This window comes from Semicossyphus pulcher, unplaced genomic scaffold, assembly GCF_022749685.1.
Source record: "Semicossyphus pulcher isolate SPU_LCO1_2020_fin unplaced genomic scaffold, fSemPul1.0.p SCAF_8, whole genome shotgun sequence".
NCBI classification, from domain to species: Eukaryota; Metazoa; Chordata; class Actinopteri; order Labriformes; family Labridae; genus Semicossyphus; species Semicossyphus pulcher.
The window spans coordinates 24,796,789-24,822,550 of record NW_027211759.1 but is presented as its reverse complement, the minus strand read 5'-3'; the positions used below and the strand labels follow the sequence as shown (position 1 = coordinate 24,822,550).

The window sequence follows — 25,762 nt, the reverse complement described above, 5'->3', positions numbered from 1 at the left end:
CAACATAAACCGCTCAAAATGCTGTTGGGTTTGAATGGGAAACATAGAAAAGTTACATGGAAGTGATGTTGATTAATATAACAATGTGCACTGCCTGTTGGCACGTGTATCCGGCCGCACTTGAAGCTGTTTGTTGGCCCTTACTGACTTTGTTCCTTCCCGTCTTGATCGTTGCTTGTGTTGCATTAAATCTCAGATATACGTTGGTTTGGACAAAAGCGCGCTTAATGAAATTGAAATTGTAACATTGTAGCCTCTGCGCTCAGTCCTGACTATTGTGCTACTGGCGGTTTGCAGGTCAGGTTTCGCTCAGATGGTTGAATAAGGAGTGGTGCATAATGGTTTTCATAGCAGGTCGGGTGGGTGTGGATAACACATTTCCCTGAACCCTTCTTCACCAATGAATAGCAATAACAATATATGACTTCAGAGCGTATAAAGGAGAACATTATGATATATAACGTGGTCAATCTGTAGCTCAGTTATGTCTTTTAATTGTAAGATTACACCAAGTTTGGGTTGATGCAATATTGTAACTTTAGCTGTGAGGTTTCAAAAGTTTTATGTGTTTTAACAAATTGTACAATGTGCCTAAGAATTACTGGCCATGAATCACTCAAGATATTTGTAAGAATTGTATGTCGTGTGAGCGCGACTTCATTTTGAGTGCTTAGTGTAGTAAAATGTGCATTAATATACATATCTGTTCTCTCTGTGGCCACTCCGGGGCTCAGCAAGAATCAGATATGTTGATCATATATGACGTTTAAAGCTCCTCATGGGCTTGCCCCACCACTTAGAATTATTTATTAAAGAGTGAGCTGACAGTGATTTTGGGACCAGGGCCACCACTCGAGTGAGTGCCACATGGACAAACTGTTCAAACTGTAGGAGTAGCCTACTACAGTATATGCAAACATTCTTCTAAGAACCACCTGAAACAAAGGCTTAACGCTAATAAGGACTATTATCACTTTTAAATTGACATGTTGCTCTTATGTTTCACTATTTGTCACCCGTTGTAAATTAGCATTCTTGCTAACATGTGTTTACATGTTGTATTTTTGTACTGATGCTCATATTACAAAATAATAATTTGCCATTTTTTATATTGGTTGTGACCATTGAGATTTATTTTTAGGCTTCAAAGAAACTACATTTCCCTGATGATCCAAACACAATGATTGTGTTTACATGCTCCTCGTGTCCCAGCTTTGAGCCTTATCCTTGTTTTAATTTTTGGGGACATGGTGTTTACACTGAACATGAGAAGTGGGTTAGCCAGTGTACATGATCATTATAGCATGTCTCTGATCATCTGTGTGCAGTTGTGTTTATATTTCTCACTATCTCAGTCGCTATGTTTTGTACCAACAAGGTTGTTCAGAAACCTGGATAAGGTGTTAACATACCATATTACTTCTTTTTTTCCAGGTAGCATATCCAGGTTATTGCTTTTTCAGTATACTTTGAAAACCTGCACTTAATGTAAAACAGAGATATAGAAAAGCAGGATTGGTGCCAGTTGTGTGTTATAACAAAGCCAAACCAGAAGCCTGTTATAACCAACGATGCTTCCAAGATGTTTTAATGGGCTAAAGGACAATTATAGTTAGAAACCTGTGCTTTATTGATCCTCAACTGGGAAAATGTCAATTTAATTGTAGCCCAATAATACACATCACTCCAGCATTGTTTGTTCTCTCTCTCCGAGTCTCCCTCTTCCCCGAGGCGGTCACCAGGGGAAGTGGGCGTGGCGTCGTAGCCTGGCAGTGACGTCACCGGGAGCTGTTCAAAGTGGTGTGGTGCTGAAGAGACAACTCTCCTCGCCTCTCCTCTCCGTTCAGTCGGCCAGACAGTCGCTCGCGCGCTCCCTCGCTCGCTCGCTCGGTTGTTTCGCGGCCATCAGCTGGTCCGTGGACGCTGGATTTCACCGCCTCTGAGATCGTTAATTAGCGCTCAATACGGGAAGATACAGAAGAAGAAGAAGAATACAGAACCATCAGCAGCGTTTACACATCGTCTGAAGCCCATGTGGGAGAGATTTCAAACAAGTAAGTCGCCTCTTCTGCCTATTTCTCGGTGTGATGTGTCGGATGGGAATGGGTACTTTACATCTTTACTGGGATAGAAACGCTAATAAATAAATAAAGTGAGCTGTAGTACAGATATATCCTGTGTGAAATTATCACATAGCCCGTGTGCGTCCACTGAGGCAAGTGCTCCAGCCGCGCCTCAATCTTACCCTGAGCCCGCCTGAGGTAAAACATTTGACTCATATTTGCATGAGATGCTCTCCCTCTCTCTTTCTCTCTCTCTCTCCGTCTCGCTCTCTCATACAAAAACCAACTCAATGCAACTGAATAGAAAATGTTAAGCCCATCAATACTCACCTCTCTGCCTCTGTGTGGCACGGCTCATTCCAGGAACCCCCCTCTCCTCCATAGACTCTGACTGTATCCTCACTTCTGTACAGTCTCTGTGTTTCCAGTTTGCTGACCCACTGTGGTGGCTCTGTGGTTTTACTGGTTTACAACAGGAGACATACTGGGACTGGCCAGTTAGTCAGACACTACAGTGTTTCTTCATTTAGCCTCACAGCTCGTGTGAGAAAGTACAGGAGCCTGTGAGTCTGTTGGGAGGTGCTGCTTTTTTTTTTTTATTCCAGTGTACATTTAGGTGTGGCCCGGCTGGCCTCTCCTCTCCTCTCCTCTCCTCTCCTCTCCTCTCCTCTCCTCTCCTCTCTCTAGTTTCTTCTATCTTTTCCTTTTTTTTCCTCATCATGTTTCCCCCTTTCTTCTGTTCTTCTAAGCTCTCCTTGCTCTATCCCTCCTTTTTTCTTCCTGCCTATCTTCCCTTTTCTTATTTTTTTTTTTACCTCTTCTTGTTTTCCTCTCTCCTTGCTCTTTCCTCTGTCCTCCTATTTCTCCTTTCCTTTCTTCTCTTATTTCCTTTTTTGCTTCCTCATCTTGTTCCTTCCTCTCCCCTCCCTGCTCTTTTCTTAGTTTCATAATTTCCCCTCATCTTTTCTCATCTATTTTCCCTTTCTTCTGTCTTCTGCTTATTTGTTTCCCCTTCTTGTTCCTCCTCCTCTCGTCTCATTTCCTCTCTTGTCCTCCTCCTTCATCTTTTCTCCTCCCCTTTCTTTTCTTCTTTTTTCGTCATTTGTTTCCTCTCCTGGTTTCCTTCTCTCTTCTCCCCTCCTCTCCTTGCTTGTTTCTTTCTCTCATCTTCACTTTGCTCTTCTGTTCTCTTCTCCCTTTTCCTTATTTGTCTCCTCTTCTTGTTCCCTCATCTTCCCACCACCGCTTCCTCCCCTTCACTCCTCTTTTCTTCCTCGTTTCCTCCTCGTTTCTCCCCTACACTCTCTTGTCCTTTCCTTCCTCTAATTTACTCCTCTTTTTGTCTCCTCCTCTCACCTCTCTTTCTTGTCTCATTTGTATTGCTTTGGCGGATGAAAAGAAAAGGAGTCAATCATGTGCTGTCTCTTTCCGTCATTTACACACACACAGGACACATACAATAACATGGAAGCAACTGGCAATCAGTTTTATTGTCTCTTTGATTTTGCACTGTTCTGAACACATGAGGTAATGATGTACAGTGCTCAGACTCCAAAAAACTACATCCCATTTCCCATAATGCAACTCAACAGCACCCATCGTTGGACCCTCCGTGTCTGCTGAATGTCTGCTTCATTTATACCCAAGTTTTTGAGGTAACCCTGATTACGTCACTGTGACTTGTAGGGTTATACCCGACTCAGTGGAGTTCCTCAGTCTAATCTGATTTTGTTTCGACAACCTGTTTCCTTTTCAGATCAGCGCTAAACTAAACTCCTCTTTTAGCCTACCTGGTCCTTTGCGCTACTTTTAATTTTTCAAGCATTTCAAGCTGACAACTTCCTTAGTGTTCCAAATCGTGTCACAGACGCCTTTAAACGTTTAATTAGGAGGAAGGATTTAAGTCAGCTAGCGAGCTTAAGTTAGTGACAGCTCAGTTCTCAGACCCCAAAGCCTCGCTGGAAAGACAAGGTGTTCATTAACATGACTGCTTAAAGTCAGTGTCTGTTTTTGGAGAGCAGGAGACCTCTGCGGTAAAAATCCTGTAATGACCAACACAGTTAACTTGAAGTTAACTTTGTGCTATGCAGCCGCTCCTCCATTGCTCCATTTTTTTTTTTTTCTTCCATTTTTACTTTTACTGGCAGCTGAAGATAGACAGGACAGATTTGGAGAAGAGAGTGGGGGGCTCAGCCGGTTGAGGCAGATGGCTGTTCACCATGAGTCTGGTTCTGCTTGAGGTTTCTGCCTGTAAAAGGATGTTGTTCAAGTGTTTGCTCATGGTGGATTGATGTTGGGTGGATTCATTGATTGATTAGCATCGGATGTAAAAAGCCCTTACTTCTGCTTCCTGATATTGCGACTATCTACAAACTAGCTTTTCCTAACTATGCCTTCTGTATTATATTTTTATTATTCATGGAGAACATTGTAGTTGTGTTCCTGGGACTGACGAGTCCACTGTCTGTCAAACTAAACATTGTTTACCAAGTCTTTTCAACTTCAGTTTCCAGGAAATGCAGGCAGGCCATCTGGGTGCTCGCAGGCTGCAGCTTGAGCTCGCTCTGCTCTCTGACGTGAACACATCTTGACATTTTAGCACACAGGCAGATATGTGAAAGGTGACATTGCTGACATCTTGACAGGGCTGCAAAAGTCCATGATATACGTTTTGATCGTTCAGAGAGGATCTAAATTTAGTCGGATGGAGTTAGTGCCGTGAGTTTTTCTTTATATTTAGTTTAGTTCGTCTCCCCGTGGGTTTGGATCTGGGCCTGGAGCCAAACTCTTCTCACATTCACCCGATCATCTCTGTATTAGAGTAATCCTGTGCACAATACATCACGTTTGCCTTTGATTCTGGGATTTATTCAATAATGTTCTTGGCTTTAGACCAACGTGCCAAAAGAGGCAGAAGGCGTCACAATATGTCAACATCTTCAAACATAATCTTGAGAGTAACCTTGGCTTGCATGACGTCTCCTCATTTGCCGGCTTGATTGGTTTAATCATCACCTTCTGTTGGATTACTTCAAATTAAAAGTGAATGTGAGTGTTTGAGCGTGGTTTCTCAAGTATGAGCTTTTTAGAAGTGTAATTTAGCAAATAAAAGGCCTGATGTCTTTATTAAACTCAGTGCATGATGAGAGAGTTCATGCTCAATGTCTCAGAGAGACCCTGAGGCGAGCAAACATTTTAATTCAGGCACAGAGCATTATTCTGTGTGATAGGCGCCGGGTATTGATTGATGGATGGATTCATGTGCTCTTGGTTCGTGCTGTCCTTTTAAAATCACAGAAGGGAATTGCTGTTGAATTTCATTTGAACTGAAGGCCCTTTCATGGACCCCCCACATCCCATGGCCTTTCTGTGGTTGAAAAAAAAAAAGGTCAACCCCCAGCCCTCCTCACTATCCACACGTTCTAAACAGGCCTCTGGGCATCCAGCAGACTGGGTTACTGCTCATGACAGAGCAGGCAGGTGGCTGAGTGGAGCTGGCAGGCCGATAGGGCAGCAGGTGGGGGGTTGGGTGGGGCTCACCTACAGGTCCCAGACTCCAGCGACACCTGATAGTGCAGGATCTGGTTTCTCTACCTGAATGCTGTCGGAGAAACATCAGTAATACTCGTTAATACTTAACAGTGTACAGTGCAGGATAGGATGGAGGGACTGTGGTTAATGCTGTTATCATTGCTATATTTCAAGCCAAGTTTGTTTATTGTAATCAATCATCTCAGAGGGTGTTGATGCGGTTTGTGATGGGATAACAACCTGGTTCCTCTTGTTGTATTCATTCCCTAATGAGCCATCACCCTGTTCCTCTTCACAGCCCTTTTTTTGTTTAAAAGACGCTTCAGCATGATGGATGTTCATCCATAAACTGGCCTCGTATCTCTATATTTTTATTTCAGATAGATGATTTATTGCCAACATCAACCCCCTACTTTAGCACTAAATCTGAGAGAACATAGTGATTCCAAATGGTATAAAAAGGAAGCAGCTATCAAATTTTCACAAAATACTTTCCTCATTTACTTATTCTATTATTTTTTACGATACTTGACCTGAAAATTTGCTACCTTCTTATATCTTCATGAAAATGCTCACTGTAGGGTTTTGCAATACACTGACAATCTTCACTGTCAAAGTGCAGCCACTTCTTTAGAACAGCTTTCTCATCTCACTGTTTAGAACGATGTGGAGAAAAATTACAGCCGTGTGAAATGTTCAGTCTCATCTTGACTCATGGTGACTTTTTAAATCACATCATTATGTTAGTAATGGCGTTAACTTGAGTAACATAACTCAGGTACCACAGGGCGGCTGTGGCTCTGAGGTCGAGCAGGTTGGTTACTATTTGAACCATTGGCTATATTTTCGATCCCCCCTCTCCAGCAGTCAACATGTCAGAGCGTCCATGGACAAAATACTGAACCTCAAATTGCTCCACATCTTGTATGGAAGCCTCCACCATCAGTCTATGAATGTGTGTGTGAAAGGGTGAATGTAGTGCAGTAGTGTAAAGGCCTACTATAAGTGCAGTCTATTTACCATATTTGGCGTAATTAACTTACATTACAAACAAACATTAGGTAACTAACACAATGTGTTTGATCTGACTTATGTACATAAGTTATGTAACTAATTTACATTTCATGAGTTCATCTCTTAAATGAAACTTGGACTATTGGTTTTACTGAATAATGTAACTCTGGTCTTTTGGAAAACTAGTCCCATGTTTGTTTGCCTATCCAACTGGCCCTGACCACCAACCCAAGTGGACTTTCCCATTGTTCTTATGCCATTGATCAAGCTGCCCTAGATGAAAGGTGGAAGTGGGAACAGGCTGAATATGTAGCGAATTGCATTTCATTAAAATTTAAACATTTGACCGTTGGCGGCGCCTTTGAACCTCCCTCGGGGGCTGCTGTTGCTCATCAAAGTCTCTTCTTACCACACATTATTTTAATGTGATTTAATAAGACTAGAATCCTGTTCCAATGTAATCACTTGAGAAAATACTGTTTTTCAAATCTCATTTCAAAGCAAAAATCCATATCTGTCCCCGTATTGTTACCCTGTGAGACACAGAGAGGTCGACAGCAGAGATGAGAGAGTTGTTGTGGACAGCTGAGTGGAGCCCTGCTGTCTTTTGAATCAGTCACTAACCTTTAAAGATGTGTGATACCTGTGGGTCTATGCTTTTAATATCAAACCATGAAGAGACAAACAGGGTGTGAAATGTGGCTGCCATGATGGGCTCTCTATCAAAACAAGCTTTATTGGCACCATGTCGCACGAGGACAGCTAATAAGCAATATTGAGCCCTACTTTTATTTCTTCCTTCGCAAGCAAAAAGATCCCATTGGCGGACACCGGGAACGCTGTCAGTCTGGTTTGGATGGTCAAGTGAAGCTTGGCGTCAGCATGAACATCATCCAGTGTGACATCGCCTGTAGAACAGCTCTGGATCCTTATTCAACTAAGGCGTTTAGAAGAACACTCGGCATGCACACTCAAACACACACTTGGACTCAAGCAAACAATATGTGAAGAAACCACTGCAAGTGCTGGAATGCCAATTACTGATCAGCTGCCGTACAACAGCACAGAAACGTTGTATCATTCTCCTTAATTTAACTTCAAATCCAAGAAGAGCATTTAAGCCGAGTCAGAAAATGCTTCTACAGTCAGGTGTAGCTGTTCAAACATGAAAGAAAAAATGTTCCAAATGTTCCAGTAGCACGCTCTCAGAGGACAGTTTATCACCGCCTGCCAAACACGGCGCACATGGACGGGCGATGTGGCGTCTGTGCGCTCCAGGCAGAGCAGATCAGACAGGCAGACATGCTTCTGGGATTAGCTATTTCATAGGATTGTCACCCTGATCCCCTACGTTTTGTCAGGACGGCCTACTTAAGGCCACATCTGGTCAGCACGTCGCTGCGCAAAAGATGACATTTAATCTGTATTTGTTCTATAAATAGAATTTCTAAATAATGCAGCACCGTCTCCACAAAAACAGTGAATTATAGGGTTATATTTCTTTTAGGCTATATCACCATTATGCTGTTTTTATGGTGAACAGTTTGTTGAGCCTCATTGCCAATAAAAGTACTCTAACAACTGACGAGAATCTGGAGAGTCTACTGCTGGAGGTAAAGTTAGCTTTAATATGGGAAGCAACTCTATCGCTGTCGTTGTGTAGCTCCTCATGGGCTGGGACATGGAAGCAGCAGAGCCAAAAGATGACTGCGAGGATATATTTGCCTAATTTGACAAAAGTGCACTGGATTAGAAACATCCCACCTCTAAGGGAATAGTTACATTCTGATATAACCTGTGTGAGATTAGGGGATCAATATCGTGACTGTAATGAGCTGAAATGAGGAAGTTGTTAGCCTAGCCTGTTGTTGAGATATAAGGTACTCTCTAGGCTATTAGCCAGTAGCTAGCTTGAATGCACCTAGCAGGTTTAAAGCTCCTTAATTAAAATTACCTCTGTTCTTTAGCCATAGTGACTTTGTGATTTTAGGAGAGTTACAGCATTTTCTGCGTTAACAACAGCTGCTCACAGTGACTGTGCTCAATCTTGCCCCAAACCTGAATTTAAGCTCACTGACCGATTCTTGCAGGTCAAACTCTTGCCAGAAATACTGGCAAAATTTGATAAACATTTTTTTTTGTCAAGAATATCTTGACGAACCTCCAACGAAAACTACTAATTCCTCTGGCATCCAGTCTGTATGCTAAGCTAGGCTAACCCAGTTATATAGTTATTCTCATGTCTTGGCTATGAGAATAAAATGATGAAGTCGTGTTTAGGAATAAGAACATGGTTCAGGTTTAAATAACTACTTAAGTAGCTATGTATGTAAAATAACCTACGTAAAAGAAGTCAATATCAACTATTGGTCACAACCAGATTTGAATCCTAGTCCTGTTTTGACCCATCGCCCATGACAGCCATTCCATGAAGGCTTTTGCATCCATCATACTACCTCAACGGCACAGCTGAACAGTAAGCTAGAGGACAGCATGCAGAAATGATGCTAGAGGGCTGCTAACAGCATCATATACTGAAGCCTTGAGCTAGCTAGGACAGAAATCAGACTAGCGAAGCATAGATTAACAGATAAAACACATCTAACAGTGTAAGAACAAATATGAACAAACTTCTTGATTTGATTGGAGTCTTTGGGGCAGCTGGAAGTTGCCCACGTTAGCTAGCTGATGATTAGCGTATAATGGCAGCTGTGTCTTTAAAATGAGAAAAATATGAGTAAATCTGCGGTGCTTTGATGTAGAGAAGAAGAACTCACCCCTTCACTTAAATGTTTCACCTCTCTGTAAGTATATCATTTTGGGACAGAGCAGAAGAGGCTAACTGACTTAATGAGACGGACCTAAAGATTAGGGAGTGTATATAGAATGTATATAAATATTCATGTAGATGGACTATATGATTAGAGCATGTGACTACTGCAGCCCTAATTACACCTTGTAAAGCTGATTAGAGAGCAGACCATGTATCAACATTTACTTACATCGCGCCTCCGCCCTGTTCATTCTCCTCTCTCTCATTTCTGCTCGGCATGTATGGACCTCATCGTTTCATCCTACCATCATGTGGGCGTGCGTCCTTTACATCTCTCTCTGTGTGTCTCTCTCTCTCTCTCTCCACCCCATCACTCTGCCAAACTCCCGTCTTCTCTGTATCCTCCATCTGTCGAACTCCTTCCCTACATCCACCCTGCTGCCATGCTGGCACATGAACCTGCCAGCGTGGCAGCCTGAGTGGATGTCTGCTTAACTCTATAGCTTTCGGGTTTTGCATTGTTCAAAGAAACGCAAAAGCTTTAATGCCAAAAGCTTTGTTCTCATGGGATGCTCATTTGCTATATTTGATTCAATGTTGGTTGAAAGAAAATGATTGATGTTCCCAGAATGATGTGACCCTGACCCTGCTGCAGTCCATTCAACAGGAAACAGAAAAGCAGCCCTGTGACATTTGTCTCTTTTGTGCATGTAGACATGATGCTGTTTATAATGTTAACTTTTAATTAAGTCCACAAACTGCTTCAGCAGTTTGCTAACTCAGCAGCTTGACTTTATTTGTGAACATTTGTGCTTTTATTGTAAGAATTCTAACATCCATCTGGTTAGTAGGTGGTTCATAAATTAGAAATGGGGTACTTTGTTTGTTGAGAAATAGCTAATTGATTTTGCCGGTCGACACCTGCTCAGCTGACAATGCCGAAGCTGTCTCACCACATCGCTCCAGCCATTACTATACTCACCTTCATGTTACCTGATCAGTTAATGACGTTTTCACTGCAGAGAAATTATAACGAGGCAAGTTTTTTTTTACTTTCACTGACCTAGGGCCTGATCAGACAGAAAGCTGTAAAACGCGCTGCACTGCCTTTTTTTGTTGAGGCCTACGATTAAAAAAGAGACCAGCTCGCTGCGCCTTTTTTTAACTGTTGTTAAGGCAACCACGGAATCATTAGCTGTCAGTTAACTGTTAGTGCCTAACCTTTATATTGTTAAATGACAGAAGGCCCGCCTCTACATTCATCCGATTGGACAATGAGAAAAAACAGCAATGACGTCAGGCACTTTTCTGCTTTGAGTGGAAGTTTTTTCAACTCGATGTGCTCAGAGCGTTTCCTCAAAAACGCAAGGCGCACTGAGCGGAAAAAACATGAGGCGCTCTGCAACGCAAAAGCAGCGCGCAAAAAGCGTCCCTCTCATTGAAAACAATGACAAAAAGACGCCCCCAGCTGCTCAAATGCGTTCTGTCTGATCGGGCCCTAAAGCTGCTGGTTATAAATCCTCCTGTTTGAGAGAAATATAAGTGACAGGGCTCAGCAGACGTACATGTAATGATGTGAACATCACAGTGAAAGTAAGCTAAAGCTAAAGTAACCGGCTCTAATGAGAAAAAGGAAGACAACCCACCCAAGGTCAACGGTCCACTGCAGGGGCGATGACTTAGCACAGACACGCACTAACATCGTGGATACACATTAACCTCACTTGTGCTCTGTGACACATAGAGGAGATTAAATAAATCATCTTAAGCGTCATACGTAGCACAATACACACACACTCACAGTCCGACCTGTATTATAAATGGTCGTGTTGTTATGATTATAAATGTAACGGAGGAGCAGAGAGGGGAGCAGAGGAGCTTCTGTGACCGTCGGTTGAACCGGTGTCCTTCCAGTCCTGCTCACTGCTAGTGCTGTGTGTGCATGTGTCTGGGTGTGTTTCCCAATTCAATACTTTGCCATGCTTTCCAGCTATCCAATGCGTTACAAGGGAGTTACCCCGTGAACTACTCTTCAATAGTATATTCTTGTGATTTATAAAGTGGCAGAGGAGTGAAGACAAATGTGTGTTATGTCTAAAAACATGACAGCTTTCATCTCTGATTTATTTCTGAGAAAATCCGCAGCATCCAAAACCTCTACCCACATTCTCAGAGAAAGATGTGTGCGCCGTAAATCAACAGTGAGTCCTGCTCATCGCTGGTGGAGGATCTCCAAAGTGTGCTGATAATATCACTGGCAGAGACGAGAGTGAAATACAAGACAGATCAATGTGATTGAAAAGAGAACAGAAAATCTCCTGACATTTAACTGTTACTGACAGTTTCCAGCACCAAGACAGTGAACAACGTCATAGGCCAGACTTGTATGGAATGGTTCACTGTTGTGTTGTGCTGTGAGACATTGTATACATGCGATGATATAAGGAACTACATGAAAAGTTATTGGGAGGGTCATGTTTAATGTGTGACTGTGTTTACTTTTGGATATGTATCCTCGTGATCTTAGTTATTTATTTAAAAGAATTGTACTTAAAGGCTTCCATTATCTTGATATAGAGGGAGGGAGGGTGTTGCATTTTTGTCCTAAGATATTACAAGAGCCCATGTAAAATTTTAGTGATGCAGGGCACCGCTTATCCTGTTCAGGGTCATGGGGGGGGCCCGCCGATCCGAGCTGTCATCGGGCAAGAGGCGGGGTACACCCTGGACTGGTCGCCAGTCAATAACAGGGCTGACTCATAGAGACAGACAACCTTTCACGCTCACACCTACAGGCATTTTAGAATCACCACTGAACCCAACAAGCACATATTTGGACTGTGGCAGGAAGCCGGAGTACCGGGAGGAACCCACGCATGCACGAGGAGAACAAGCTCCACACAGAAAGGCCCCATATGTCTGAACCGGGGTTTGAACTAGGGACCTTCTAGCTGTGAGACAACAGCGCCAACCACTGCAAACACCGTGCAGCCCAGATTCAGGATCCCTCCCCTGAAATCATTTACATACAGTCCCTAAATTGAAAGTTGGAAAAACAAATAAAACTAAACTCGCTTCCAATTCATCATTGTTCTTATAACCTGCTATGTAAATGCACACATGTCTAAGTGAGCTAACTTCTTTAAAGAGACTGTTACTGATGCTAAACTTATTATACTCTGGCTTTAGTATGATCGGGCCTCGCAGATGAACCCTGTTAGCATACACAATGGTGGTCAGGACATCCACATGTAAAACTGTTCAATCTTTGACATAAATGGGATACATGGGAATTCTGCTGTTTTTGAATATGTTTTTTAAATATATTTTAGGGCCTAAATGACTATTGGGTACAAAGGTTTTAGAACTGATCCAGCAGATTTCCTCAGACAGCCTCTTGACCGGCTGTGATGGCTGCAACATACATTTTCTAGGAATGCGCCCGATCAAAGTACAACCACCAAAACTGTTTGAGTCCAACAGACTCAGATAGTTATTCTTAGTGTCCGACAACGTTACAGAAAGGATTGCTACAGGACAGGACTTTGTAATAGAGGCAGCTGTACACCAGGAACTTCTGCGTTCTGCAAGGTTACACTCCTGTTTCTTCTTTCTTTTAGCTACCAGCTGTTAGCTACATTGTGTTCTTCAAAGGAACCAAACTTCATGGACACAAATAGTAATTTCACTTCAAAGGGCTATTGAGTTTCTGGTCTACATGCTGCCTTGGCCAGTTTGTATTTGTTGTTGCGCTGCATTAGATCTGAGCTAACTGATGCTAATCTTTAACCACTGGCTTTAATAAATACGTGTTTGCAAATATAAACTGAACGGCCAAAGATTAAAGCATCGATGTTCAAATAGGATTTTTTGCGGAAGAGGATTTGGAAAGGGAACACTTCCTCTTTATAATCCATCTTAATGAGATTGGCTGTAGTATGTTTAAGCTCAACTGTACTCGTTTTGTGGAAGTATGTGCCCCTCTATAAAGCTACATTTAGGCTGGACAGCTGTGCAGTGGATAGTGTATATGAGTGTATGTGGTTGAAGTGGGGGTTGGTTTCCCGCCTGCTGCTGCTGGCAGGTCAGTGTGAATGACTGTGTGAACATGGAGAGATTATGTTTTCACCGCGGGTCCTGTTTTTACCTCTGCTGAGAGGACACAGACAGCAGGATTTGGGTTTGCTTCAGTTAATCTTTCTGTCTGGGGTTTATATTTGGAAACTGTGTGAGAGTGTGTGCTGCCAGTCATCTACCCCGTTAACTGATTAAATAATAGACACCCACATCTTTCAGGCTGTTTCTTGGATATTTTTAGTTACTCTGCATCTTAAACAATCCCCTCTCTATGGTTTACACATGTTAGCTGCAGCTGTGGTTGTGTTGCCACTCAGTCTGCCCCAGAGGTGCCCCCCTGTCCTTTAATCTGAGTCTTTTGTGAGGTCTGAAAGAGGTGCTTAGGGTGTAGTCCTGTGTTTGAGTCAGATGTGGCCAATGAAATTGAACCATATGGCTTTAGAAATCCGTGCAGAACCGGCCACACGCTGATAACGGGGATGAAACTCAAACAAACGGGTACATGTGAGGACCACACAGTTTCCGTCTGGAGCTGCACACGCGGCCTCTCATTACCTGTTTGGACTACAGGCCGTGTTCTGACCTCAATGAGCAAGTGCGTGTGAGGATGAGAGGGGAGCGGTGGGGAGAGAGGACGAGAGGCAGCTCTGTACGGTAATTAGTGAGGTGCTGAGGTTAAACATGACATCAAGGCAGAGTGGGCTGCAGCTCTGTGCTGCATGTTAACCTGATTTTCAGCTTCCTCCTCGTTCTCCTTCTATTCTCAGCCTCCCATGCGGTGGGTTCAAAGTGTTTGTATTGCCGAGAAGATTCAAAATGTTGCAGCTAGTACAGCTGGCAGCGTTGATATAGGAGGGCACACAAGGATTCAGTTGAAACCAAAGGAAGGCACAGCGACTGTTTGGCGACAGCTCGCTTGTTGCCCAGTCTGTCAGAGTACAGACGCTGCTGTGATGGGGCCTCTCAGATCGCACTGTGAGAGAAAACAAGAGACAAAACAAGGGTAGTCAGGACATATAGATGGCAAACTATCTAATCTTTGACGTTACATGTACACTTTATATTTCGGGGTCTAAATGACTAGTTGAAACAAAGGTTTTGGAATGGATCCTCCAGATTGCTTCAGACAACAGCCTCCAGACCGGCTGTGAGGGCTGCAACATAATCTGTCTGTGTAAACACGCCTGATTAAAGTACATCAACCAAAACTGCTTGTTTTTGCCACCGACAGGCTCACACTGTTATTCTAAGTGTCTGAAAAACATTACAGAAAGGATTGCTACAGGAATAGACCTTTTGTTTTTAAAGTAAAGTCATATTTAAACAAAAAACAGATGTTAGCTAGATTGTGCACTTTAAAGCCACCCAACCTCATGGACAAACATGGTCATTTCACTTCACAGAACAAGGGAGTTGCTGGTCTACTGGCGCCCTTGCCAATTTGTTTGTTATTTTGTTGCATTCAAGCTGAGCTAACCCTTCAATACAGAGGAGTCACACTCACATACCAAAAAATGTATTAATAGAGGCAGTTGTACACAAGCAACTCCCATGTTCTGAGAACTTGTGTGTTCTTTTCAGTTGAGTCTGGTTACTTCAAAGAGAGCACTGTAACGGCCATTTCTTGGTTTTTAAACAAAGCATTTCACAGATAGATTTCTATTTCGCTACAAAAACAGCACATAAAGTGGTAATCTCGAAGATCTCGGTTTCGTTCTCTTTGGCGGCACCTATGGCGACAAACGGTCATTGCGGAAGCACACATTTTCTTTGGATTTTCACTTATTTTTGAAGTTGTATTTGTAGTTATCGATATTTTCTTTGTTTGTTCAGCCATAGTTGATTACTGTTTACTCACAACACTTGCAGAGAGCGGAAAAGCAGCCGCTTAGCTCCGCCTACCCTCTCTGGCAGACCAACCACTGCTGGGTGATGGAAAGCGCGTCACTAACTGGGCGCTACTTGTGATTTTTTCTGCGATAGTCGCACCAGATACCCACAAGTCTGTAATACTGCAAATGCAAAGGCTTTCATTAGTGGGCCATAGGCTTACTGACCATTGTGTTACCTCATTCGGAGATAGATAGTGACTTAACAGACGTTTATTTAAATTAAAATCTTCAAGATTATTACTTTAATTATAACTTCCGGGCTCATTTAAAGATGCCGGCTGAAGCGATCTACTGGAGCTATTTTGAATCTCTTATTTATCATTTAGAGCCCAAACTGTGCAATAATAGGCACAGGTTTGAAGCTTCCCTTTAAAGCTGCACTCTTAATATTTCTGAAATATGTCTAAAATGGCTGATGGATAAAATGTGTCATGAGAAAGAGAGAAAAAAATGTAGCATTGTATCCTTTCACATTGCAGACCAGCCATACACAGCTACAGCACCACAGCTTTCTAATGTTAAGTGATCACAAATGCAAGCAGCATTAGCTCCCCGCCTCTGTCAGCTGAAACAAGCACCCAATGTCACACATGCGTAAACAATTATGTGGGAACATGATAAATACACGGCACCCTGCAGTAAATCACAGGCATGACCAGCAGGATTAAATGTTACATAAATTCTTTCATCCAAACCGCTGAACTACAGTCCACAAAACTGAAACACATTTCAGCCGCAGTAACAAACAGAAAATCAGACATGTACAAGACAAGCAATGCGGGTGTGTGCTACAATCATTTTAAATGATAACACTTCATAGTAGCTTTGGCAATGGACTCAAATGGGTTCAAACATACTAATAAACAGGATTTATTAACAGTGAGAGCTTTTTACTCAAAGTCGATTGCACTTTCAGCAGGCCAACACAGATCTCTGTGAGCACAGAATATGACCAAATGTGAAAATCTAAATCATCTTTAATGCATGACCTTTTTCATATTTGGCCCCATTGTATATAAATGTGTCTATCTTTTGGTTATTCTAAGGCCATTGCTTTTCCCCTGCCACATCCTCTGCTCCTAACATCTCAGTAATATCGGATGAAAGCAAGGATTACACAGCATCCCGAGATTCATAATTCAAGATGACTTTCTTGGTCCCTCGGGGAAATTTGTATTGGATATGAAGCAAGGACATAAAAATAAAACAGTCTCAGTGCAGAGCGGGGTGAAACATGCAACACAAAACACATCTTAACTTTACTGTGTGCTTTAAAGCAGTTATTTACTTAATGGTAAGGAGAACATGCCTTCTGCGTGTAGCTGCAGTCATGTCACATTAAGGTATTTTAATAGTGCTTCTTCCTGTATTACATAATATGCATACAAATTATATACATCTAAAAATCATTGCACATTTTATCACTCTGAATGTGAAATGAGGAGTGGGAAAACCTGCTCAAAAGATAATACAGAACATTCATCTTGAAAGATAGTCTAAAGGGAATCCACTCGCAAGTTTGTGCTACAGTCGGGAAATTAGCTTTGCAGAAAGCTGTTAAGACGTCCTGGTTTTTTTGTCATTGTCACCGTTTCAAGGTGGGTGTCCTGAGTGCAACAGAATTCAGTGACCACTGAAATAGATGTTTATCATGTTCTGTCCCACTCAATATTGCTGATCTCATGATCTGACATTCATAAAAACACAACAGAGCACCAAAAGTCTGAATTCAATCAATCAATCAATCTGTGGTTCTCTATTGGCTGCTGCTAGCCCATGTGTCATGGGTCAGGGTCATGTTACAAGGCCTGAAGATTTTTATGACAGTACTAGTCCGTATACTTAGCTGTCATGATGTAGGTCTTTTCTTAAGCTCTCAAGGAGATTTTCTCATTCCTTTATAAAATTCCCTGAAACAAAAGTGCTGCGTTCAGGTTTGCACTGAAATGATTGTCATCCATCTTGGTGGAGACACCCATGGTGCATCCAAAAGTGCAAAAATGTGCTTGGGGGCCTTGGGTTTTTAAAAAGATGGTTAGCCTACTAAGGAAAAGATGCTTGAGGAAACTGCTAGACCGGACCTCAATGTCTCTCATGTCTATGAGATAAAGCTAGCTGTAGCTGGGAGGTGGTTAGCTTAGCTAGCTTGGTTCTGTTCAAAGTGAAGAGCAATGCCTTAAACAGCACATTTGCTTACCAGAAAAATAAACACAGCAAGTTGTGCGCGTCAAGGAGCGAGCAGTGTTGTCAGTATTTTTTGGCGAACAGTGAAAAGGACCTACTTTGCCAAGAAATATTTACAGTATGTCTCTTTATGTAAAACCAAAACTATAATAATAATAACATGTAGTGTTATGTGCAGAGTAAACTAACAAGATCAGGAGCTTGAGAAGTGTTGGCAGGCAATTTCACTTTAGGCGGAGTCAAGCTATCAAAGCTAGCCACTTTCTATCTATAATTCATATTTATCACATGAATGTATCCAAATTCTTATCTTACGCATTACAAAAAATGAATTAGTATATACTTTGACTTTACCACATGCATGCTAGCCATATGCTTAAAATGTCCTATCTTTATCTTCACAAAACTGTTGATACGTTAATACTTCATATAATAAGACTCTTTTTGTATAATTTCTTTTGTAATAATAATTTACACATGATTGCTACTGTATGGAGATGGAAAAGGTCATTTCATTTTCAATCGCTCTCTCTCCCTCACCCAAAACACTTACCTGTGTTTGCCTTGGCCTGAACTTTGGGCTGTTACCATAGCAACATTCAGCACACCGGTGACAACGACAGTCAGCCTGCTCCTGTCCTCCCTCTACATCTATTTATGTCCTCCTCTCCATCCCTCCTTTTCATTTGGTCTTTCTGTCACTATTCCCTTAAATATCTAAATATGTCAGATTAGGGGGATTCAAAGTTTTATTTGGTTTTCTCCAGACCTGTATGACTGGATATGAAGCATACAGTAGGCAGGAAGTGATGTCACAAGTATGATGAATAATAACTAGAACAGGCTTGGTGGTCAAGGGAGAGATCTGAACAAACAGTGCAGAACAGAAGGCAACATTTTGGTGCAGGTCCTCCTGTTCTGAGGCCTTGCTCACGAGTATCCAAATCGTATAACATCGATGTATCTGTGGTACCAGAGAGCTTGCAAACTCTACTAGGCTCTATATAGCACAGTGCAGAGTAAATTACATTTCTTGTAAGGCAAAAGTTCCAACCACAGACTCACTGTAATCAGACGAGTAGTCCTCTTCTTCTTTGAATCATCAGGATCCAACAGTGTGGGCCCACCAAATGCCTTTTTTAAGTGCTACTTTAAAGCCCCACTTCTCTATTTTTGCATTGTAATAATAAACTTTTTGTGAGTCATTTCCTGACAACGTTGCTAAAAGGGGACAATGACATATGACTATAGTAGAAGCAGCTGTACAAAAATTACAACTGATAACTTTATTCAAGGATTTTGGAACAATTATTCCCTCTGCCAGACCTCCCGGTGTTTAACGTAGTTTCCTAAAGGACAAAAAGCTTTACCTGCTGCTAAAGTAACGACTAACTGCTGCTAGCTGCCTGGTCTGGGAGCTCGGAGTACCAGGGGAGTATTTACACAGCTAGCACAGGAGCTTTCAAACACCATTAGGAGGAGGTTATCAGGTTCCCAGCTGGGGGGATGTACCCAGCAGGGATCACTGTAGAGGAGCATCCCTGTAATGAGCACCAAAACCAGGGATGGAAAGTTCAGCATCCTCCCAGTACACTTAGGCAGATCGGGACAGGAGACAGCCTCGCAGATCGATGGAGGTCAGTTTGAAGTCTGGGGATGCAGTACACAGGTGACTTACTGTGGCTCCGACCAGCTCTCTGTTGACGGTCACTTAAGGGCAGTGCAGCCTGTAAACACAACATTTGCATATTATCCCCACACAGAGCTATGGCATTGTAGTGTTATTGGTATTTACACATGTATTTATTCAGAGTATACATTAATCTTCTTTTCTTATGTTGTATTATTTGTCAAACTTTTAAGATGATGCTATATTTTCAGTGAAATCTCCTACAGTTTGATGTCTCAGTTATCACAAAGGGCTCTAACATAAGGGTCATGAAAAGTGAACTGAATCTTTGTTTCGGTTCTGCTTTTTCCAAATAGAATTTATCTATTCATGTATGTATGTGTTCATCTGTGGGCATAAGTGAGAAGGAAGTGGTGAAATATTTGGAAAATTCAAACCTCCCACTCAGTGACCCATCAGCTTGGTGTCATTGGATTGTATATAAATAGCACACTTTTATTTTTTAATGTTGTTGCATTTTACGAATTTGGGCCGTGAAGGAAAGGTCAAAGTCAGATGACCTTTGACGTTGTTGTCAGGTGACCTTCTTCATCATGTTAACACTACAAACTCATTGTAGAAGTTGTATATCAGTCAAGCTATGTAGTTAGGTAATGGAAAAAGATCAGAACTTTGGTCAAAATTGGTTACTTATTTGAAACGTTACTTGTCTTACGTACGTTCACATAAGTCGACATTCGGCCTCCGCTTGGATGTGAACAGCTGCCTTGTTGGTGAAAGTCCTAAACATGTGTCTGACCCATGTGTGTACTAGGTCGCTCTTTATATGAAGTGACCAGACATTTTTCTCCATGACATTTGCACATGAAGTGGCACACCATTTCTGCACATTAGTGAGTACAGACTAACTGGTGTGAAATGCATTGAGATGATGCCCAAAAGTACTTCAGACAGGCTTGTTACGTATACGCTGTTTGGTTTAAGATGCCATGGGAGTAGAAATACTGCACCTAAGCTCAAGTTCCTCACTTCTATGGCATGTAGGGGAAAAGTCAGCGGGTCTGTTTAACTCCTCTGACGTCAGGAGGAGATTTAACTTTACTGTTCAATCAGCAGTGAAAGAAAACTCTTCAAAAACAAACAGTTGAGAGATACTGTAGAGCTGAGGACCTTTATACGTACAGACATTAAATTTAGTCAAAGAAAACGGTACTTTACGACCTGATTGTTAGTCTCATAATTACAGGCATTGTAATTATGGGTCATGTTAACGCTGCACTTTCCAGGAAAAAGTTGGATGATTGCAGTCAGACAACATTGTGTTTGTCAGGTCAAGCATGAATTCCTTGAACTCTCTAAATAATCTTCATTTTAGGTCTACCCAGAAGAAAAACAGAAATGATCCCCATAGATATCTACATTTTAACTAATTCTTCTCTTACAATGCGACAAACTGCTGTCTAAGAGAGTCGGGACAGATGACAAACTTGCTCAGGTCACTGAGTTGCAGCTCGTACTGATCTTTTCCATTTACATGTACGTGTTGCTCTGTGTATCCGCCTTTCTATTTTCAGTTCAAAGAGAACCACTCTCCCTGCTGGTTTGGCTTTAGCAAATACACATTTCCTCTCGCAGCGCATCGCCGCTGTGTGGGAACTCGTTTCAGCTTTTTCCACTTGAAAGTTCATCTTTCACAACCTGTTGGGAGTTGGAATAAAAACCTTGCTCTCTGTGTGAAATTCAACCATGTTTTTAAACTTTGGCAAAGCTGATGAACATGGTTTTCATCTGACATCAAAAAATATGACCTTGCTACTGGAAGCATGCTGGGATATGACCGCAGGCGGTATGTTTTCTAATTTAGGCCACATGATGGTAGGTTCCATGTATCTTGGCTGCTGGAGAAAGAAGCCAAATATAATTAAAGTCTTAGGTCATCAGAGCTGTCAGGCGTGCGGGTAGAAAGAGTGAACGCTGCTTGTGAATGTTGGAGTGCAGCAGCCCATGTGGCAGGTGGATATAAAACACATTCCCATGGCCGGACTGGGAGTTAAACTGCACTTGTGTGATTGTGTTTTGACAGTGTTAGCTGTAACTAATCTAGAGCAAATCAATGCTGAAAAATCCATGCAGCTCTGTCTGCAGCCGGGCCACAGAGCACAGGAGAGTGTGGGAGGATGTCTGTGACTAATGTGTTTTAGTGTTTTTGTGTGTGTGTGTACATGTGTGTGCGGATGATGCCCCGGTCAAGTATTGATGAATTTATGTACAGAGGGTGAAAAGGCATGTCTGTCTGCCTTTGTGTCTCCATGCATGTTATTGGTTGTCAGTATGTGGGGGTGCACGTTGTGTGCGTAAAGGCTGATATGGGGGGAGGGGACAAAGGGCAGAGTTCAGTAGGACAGAAAAGGAGATTGAAAACGGAAGCAGAGCAGAGAAGAGGAAGCGATGAGAGGGAAAGGGCAAATCTCAGACGTTGTGTAATATGTGTATAATGTGTGTAGAGGCTCATGTATGAGGTTGTCTCTACACATATTTGTCCATCTGCTGCTCTGCTGGCACTGTTTGACTACATGTTTCTCGTCTGTATGTGCTTGTACATTCAGCTTGTATGGAGTATTTGCACTTGGGATACAAATCTCTACAAGCATCTGACGGAGGATCTACAAATACCATACATTCTGTTTATAGCAACCTCGCCCCGCAGAGAGGGCAGCATCTTTGCTTAATAATACCAGGTCATTTCTTATTGTAAGTCCAAGGAAAATTCATTGATGGCTAAACACTCTGACTTGTGGATTTGCTGTGCTTTTCATCGACAAATAACTCTCTTCTTCTATTGTGTCGGGTAACGTTAAGAAAACTGTCATTGGAAAGACATTATGGCTGAAAGACACTGGAGGTATGTTTTTGACAGGAGTCACATCCTATCACTCTCACATGAGGTGGCTGGCAGCTTACTCGTTCCACTTCAGCTACATCAATTTCCTTCCCTTATTCTCTCACTCTTCTCGCTGGTGAATATCAAGGCAAGCCCCTATCATCAAATCAAAAGAATGCTGGTTGTTCTGCCCTCAGATAGGTTTGGAAAGTAGAAATATGTTTTACTGTGTTTTTTGCTCAAACTATTGCGAGGCTTTTATTTTGACACCTGTAATCACAGGGGAAACAGGAAACAGGAAGTTAATTGTATGAAGCATGGTGTAAACAGCATGGCTGCATATTTTTAGCTGTCAAAGTGCAATCCACATCAATCCTTCGCGGCTATCCTTCAGAAAGCAACGGCTTTTCACTCCAATTCAATGTTGTCATCTCGACTTACCCGACGTGAATGAAGTCATTAAAGGAGCACGACGCTCCCTTTCCTGGCTCTTGAAAACTGTTTATCGTTGTCAACACTTTTGAAGCACAACACATAGAGAGAACAGTACACTTGTAAAGATACAAACAGTCATATCCCAGTTGTGATGTATAATGTTTCTGTGCAGTTTTCTTAAGACATAATTCTACAATTCAAGGTTCTAAGAAGTTGCCCTTAACCTTTGCAAGCCCCACAATTTTATGTTCTGGTCTTGGATGGGATCCTTTTTAAAGCTTTGTTGCTTGCCATCGGTGAGCACGGTCAATCATTACCATGGAGGAAATGTTCTCTGCCCCCAGAAGCTCTGTAATAAACTTCATCGTGAATTTAGAGGGAAAGGAGCCCTCTGCTTCCACCGGGACGCAGATGAACCTCACGTTTTGCGCCGACTCCTGCTTTCAAGATCGAAACACTTTTCCTCAAGCTGCTTCAGCTCTTTTGTGTTTGTTTCATCTCAATTCTCCAGTTTTTGAATGCAGTCAAGGGCGTCGTTGAGTATGTGAGTCATGTGTGCTTGTTCGGAGGACACTCGGGTATGGTTATAGTGAAGTCTGTTTATCTTCTCTCCAATCTCATGGCGCAGGCTTTGAAAACGTGTCCCTGAGCTTACGGCCTCAATTTCCTGTCTTAACTCCAAGGGTGGAAATTTCAGCTTGAAATGTCGCTATAGCTTCACGTGAGAGCTGGAGTTCCTCTCGGAGTAGCTCTAATGTGAGTTGGCTGCTTTTTGCCATCTTGTCTTGCTTGTTAGCTTAGCTGCCCGTTCGCTCTCGTTTATAGATCGTTGCTTTCCGGCTATCGGGGTCCCGCGTCCGAGCACACTTAGGTGGACGGTAAAAATGTAATGTGCCACGTCAAAATAATTGAACTATGGTCGAAAAAATGTGTGACATACCAATACAAATACCTTGAATACATATGTTAATGCATTTAAACATTATATTGTGGTTTCAGAAGCTGTATAGTCCTGGTTTTGAGAAAGATGAATATATAACTTCTTGACTCCAGGAAAAGCCTCAGATCTATGTTACTGGTGTGGATGTAAGGATACTCTGTGAGGTTTGCTTTTGCTGTGAGCTTACTCAATACACCGAAAAGTTGCATAACAGCCACTGCTCTGTTTTACAGTGACTCCAGATCAAATGAATGATGTATTTCACTGTATACATCAGACTCAAGCCACAGGCATGCTTCGTGTAATATTGCGCAGGCCGGTGCTACAATGACACCCATCATTCTGAGTTATTGATCCATCACAGCCTGGCTGCTGTGGATTACACAGAACAAACACAGCTATGCACACATTCACACACTGATGCCAGTGTACACACAGATGGAGAGGATGTGAACGTAACACACACAGACTCACACATTCTATAACTGAACTCTGCTGCTGCCTGCTCTGAGCCCATATGGATGCCGGCCTAGAGGGCTGCTGGGTAATTGTGAATCATGACTATAATCCGCTAAATGCTAACTTAGCAAGTCATTCTGCTCTTTGCAGTTTGTTAGCCTGAATGGATTTGATTGTTTCATAATGGCTGTCAAGCAGCTGTGACTGAGCAGAGAGATGATGATGAGCAGAAATAGGGGAGAGACATTAGTAACTCTTGTTAGTGGCATTCAGTGTTTAATGTGTACTTCGCTGTTCTTTGAAGGTTACTTCTTTAAGCGCCTTGATTTCCCATTGTGAGGCCAATTAGTGGAACAGCCGTAGGTAGAGAACAGAAGGAGCACAGGAACATCTTTATTCAAATTCAAGCAAACCTGTTATTTTTTTTGTCACTTTTTATATTGTGTTTTTTTTTTTCAAACAGAGGCTTTCAGAGAAAAACAAGGTTGAGATAAGAGTGTCATTTGGTTCTCTGAAATCTCATGTGGTTCATAATGAGAGACAACAGAATAACATGGCTAATCTATGTTAAAATGAAACACTCAGTCTTTGAGCATGGATCTTATGTAAGCGTAAAGGTAGTTAAAGAATAGTTTTATTACTGGTTTTGACGTCGTTAAACAGCCAGGTATAGACTGCCTTTAAGTGGTGGACGTAGCCACTTTAATTTCAACCATTTGTTTGTTGACTGCTGTTCAGGTATTTTCCGCAAAATCGGCATCTTGTTTTTTGGACCGGAATTATATTCTTAATATTTAGACAAGAGGGTTGAGTTGGAGAGGAGCGAGAGGTTAGCTAACAATAGGTAGTCAGCTAAAGCTAGCACTAGCTTGGTTATCAAGGGAGAACTTGTAATTCACAGTAACTGCGATATGATTTTGCATGCTAATGTTGGCTAATGGAAAGACTTCTCTGCGGGTACTCCGGCTTCCTCCCACAGTCCAAAGACATCCTCGATAGGTTAATTGGTGACTCTAAATTGCCTGTAGGTGTGAACGTAAGCTTGATAGGTTGTCTTTCTCTATAAGTGATTGGCTAGCAATCAGTCCAGGGTGTACCCCGCCTCTCGCCTAATGATGGATGGGATCCAGCCCCTACCCGCGACCTTTAACAGGATAAGCTGTATAGACAACTGATGAATAGATGGATGAAAGAGGTGTAACATGTCTTATACCACCGTGAGTTCGCCCCAGCGCATACACAAACACAGCGGGTCACTTGTTTATACTTTTTTATTTTTTTAGTCTTCTGCAACTCCTCACACTATAAACACAAATACTGCGATCTCGCCGTGCGCCTCCACCAGCCCGATCTCCAACTCAGGAGCTTCTTCCATCGATGTGATATCCTTCCTCATGTGTGGGAGCGCACCCGAGGTCCAGCACACTACTACATAAGAAGGGGAGAGCAGATTAGCTACCAGGAGGTTTTTCATCCAGTCATCCATGTGTTTGAAGAGTTGAAGAGTGCAGCTTTATGGCACGTCCACATTGGCTTCACTTTTCAAACCAAGTCCACTTTTTTATGCAGTCTAATTTATGGTGTTGCAAAATGTCAGCTGGGATTACTGAGAGATTTGCAGCCTGGTCCGGCCCTCGGGCAAATTGGGCCATTATGTCTGCGTATGAACCATTAAATGTCATCAAGGAAAAACCATATCGCCAGACAAGAAGGTCAGCTTGGGAGCCTTTAGGAAAAAAAATCTTAGACTACAGTCAATGATGGTGCCATTTAAGTTTCCTCCTTCTCTTTAGGCTACTGAAAAACTCAGCACTAACAAACCTCCACACCCTTACCCTCTGCATTACTGCTTAAAGGGCAAACTACCTCATGCATTTTCACTG

General features: G+C 42.2%; 1 protein-coding gene across 1 annotated transcript in view; it reads left to right on the top strand.

The window, feature by feature from the left end:
• The first annotated feature begins 1,980 nt into the window (after positions 1–1,980).
• smpd3 (sphingomyelin phosphodiesterase 3) overlaps positions 1,981–25,762 on the top strand; it is a 74,411-nt gene continuing 50,629 nt past the window's right edge. The window contains exon 1 of the mRNA XM_069686772.1: positions 1,981–2,054. The gene's annotated coding sequence lies outside the window, so the exon portion shown is untranslated. The remainder of the gene's footprint in view (positions 2,055–25,762) is intronic.